The sequence below is a fragment of the Trichosurus vulpecula genome, chromosome 4, assembly GCF_011100635.1.
Source record: "Trichosurus vulpecula isolate mTriVul1 chromosome 4, mTriVul1.pri, whole genome shotgun sequence".
Lineage (NCBI taxonomy): Eukaryota > Metazoa > Chordata > Mammalia > Diprotodontia > Phalangeridae > Trichosurus > Trichosurus vulpecula.
The window spans coordinates 224,873,546-224,876,263 of NC_050576.1; positions in this window are offsets into that span (position 1 = coordinate 224,873,546).

A 2,718-nucleotide genomic window follows, 5' to 3' on the forward strand; every position below is an offset into this window, starting at 1 on the left:
TAGAGCAGAGCCCACTGCGGGCTGCGCCCAGACCAACTAGACTGGGAGGCAGGCAGAACAGGCCCTAGTGCCCTGAATCAGTGAGCTGTGGCAGTTACCAGACTTCTCAACTCACAAACACCAAAGACAACAGAGAAGGTTAGTGGGAAAACCTGCGGGGGACAGAGTGAACAGAGTTCACGGTTCGGCCACCACCCCAGAGGCAGCCAGAGTGATACAGCTACAGAGCTACAGCTGCAGTTACTTCTGGCCCCAGGCCCACCTGGTGGGAGGAATTAACTGGCAGATCAGAGCAGGAGTGCACAGCCTGCTTAAGATCTGAGTCGAGTCTGGGTTGGCAGTTCTTGGGAGAGGAGGAGTGTTGGTGTGGCAGAGCTGGCCATATAGAAATAGCTCTGAAAACAACAGCACATCCTGTCAAGCTTGGAATAAAGTACTCTCTACTCTACAAGCAGTCATACACCGACCAAAAACTCAAAGGTCAAGTAGTTGGCTGGGAACATGGCCAGGCAGCGAAAATGGATTCAGATTCAGACTCGGACTGTGGAATCTTTCTTTGGTGACAAAGAAGACCAAAACATACAGCCAGAAGAAGTCAACAAAGTGAAAGAGCCTACATCAAAAGCCTCCAAAAAAAACATGAACTGGCCTCAGGCCATGGAAGAGCTCAAAAAGGATTTGGAAAAGCAAGTTAGAGAAGTAACGGAAAAATTGGGAAGAGAAATGAGAATGATGCGAGAAAAACATGAAAAACAAGTCAATGACTTGCTAAAGGAGACCCCAAAAAATACGGAAGAAAACAACACCTTAAAAAATAGACTAACTCAAACAGCAAAAGAGCTCTAAAAAGCCAATGAGGAGAAGAATGCCCTGAAAGGCAGAATTACCCAAATGGAAAAGGAGGTACAAAAGACTACCGAAGGAAATACTACCTTAAAAATTAGAGTGGAGCAAGTGGAAGCTAGTGACTTGATGAGAAATCAAGATGTTATAAAACAGAACCAAAGGAATGACAAAATAGAAGACAATGTGAAATATCTCATTGGAAAAACCACTGACCTGGAGAATAGATCCAGGAGAGAGAATTTAAAAATTATTGGACTACCTGAAAGCCATGATCAAAAAAAGAGCCTAGATATCATCTTTCAAGAAATTATCAAGGAGAACTGCCCTGATATTCTAGAGACAGAGGGTAAAATAGAAATTGAAAGAATCCACTGATCACCTCCTGAAAAAGATTCCAAAAAGAAAACTGCTAGGAATATTGTCACCAAATTCCAGAGTTCCCAGGTCAAGGAGAAAATACTGCAAGCAGCCAGAAGGAAACAATTTGAGCATTGTGGAAACACAATCAGGATAATACAAGATCTAGCAGCTTCTACATTAAGGGATCATAGGGCTTGGAATACGATATTCTGGAGGTGAATGGAGCTAGGATTAAAACCAAGAATCACCTTCCCAGCAAAACTGAGTATCATGCTCCAAGGCAAAATATGGACTTTCAATAAAATAGAGGACTTTCAAGCTTTCTCAGTGAAAAGACCAGAGCTGAATAGAAAATTTGACTTTCAAACACAAGAATCAAGGGAAGCATGAAAAGGTAAACAAGAAAGAGAAATCACAAGGGACTTACTAAAGTTGAACTGTTTTGTTTACATTCCTACATGGAAAGACGATGTGTGTAATTCAGGAGACCTCAGTATTAGGGTAGCTGAAGGGAATATACATATGTGTATATGTATATGTGTCTGTATATATATATATATATATGTGTGTGTGTGTGTGTGTGTGTATGTATATACATGTGTATATATATGTATACATGTATATATACATATATTATATATATATATATATAGAGAGAGAGAGAGAGAGAGAGAGAGAGAGAGAGAGAGAGACAGAGGGCACAGGGTGAGTTGAAGATGAAGGGATGATATCTAAAAAAATAAAATCAAATTAAGGGATGATAGAGGAATATATGGAGAGAGGGAGAATGGGAGAGATACCATGGGGTAAATTATCTCACATAAAAGTGGCAAGAAAAAGCAGTTCTGTAGGAAGGGAAGAGGGGGCAGGTGAGGGGGAATGAGTGAATCTTGCTCTCATCAGATTTGACCTGAGGAGGGAATAACATACACACTCAATTGGGTACCTTACCCCGCAGGAAAGAAGGAGGAAGAAGATAAAAAAGGTGGGATGATAGGAAGGGAGGGCAGATGGGGGAGAAGGTAATCAAAAACAAACACTTTCGAAAAGAGACAGAGTCAAGGGAGAAAATTCAATAAAGGGGGATAGGTTAGGAAGAAGCAAAATATAGTTAGCCTTTCACAACATGAGTATTGTGGAATGGTTATAATGATACACATGTGGCCTGTGTTGAACTGGTTGCCTTCTTAGGGAGGGTGGGTGGGGAGGGAAGAGGGGAGAGAATTTGGAACTCAAAGTTTTAAAAACAGATATTCAAAAAAAAAGTTTTTGCATGCAACTAGGATATAAGATACACAGGCAATGGGGCATGGAAATTTATCTTGCTCTACAAGAAAGTAAGGGAAAAGGGGATGGGAGGGGAGTGGGGTGACAGAAGGGAGGGCTGACTGGGGAATGGGGTAACCAGAATATATGCCATCTTGGAGTGGACGGGAGGGTAGAAATGGGGAGAAAATTTGTAATTCAAACTCTTGTGAAAATCAATCCTGAAAACTAAATATATTAAATAAA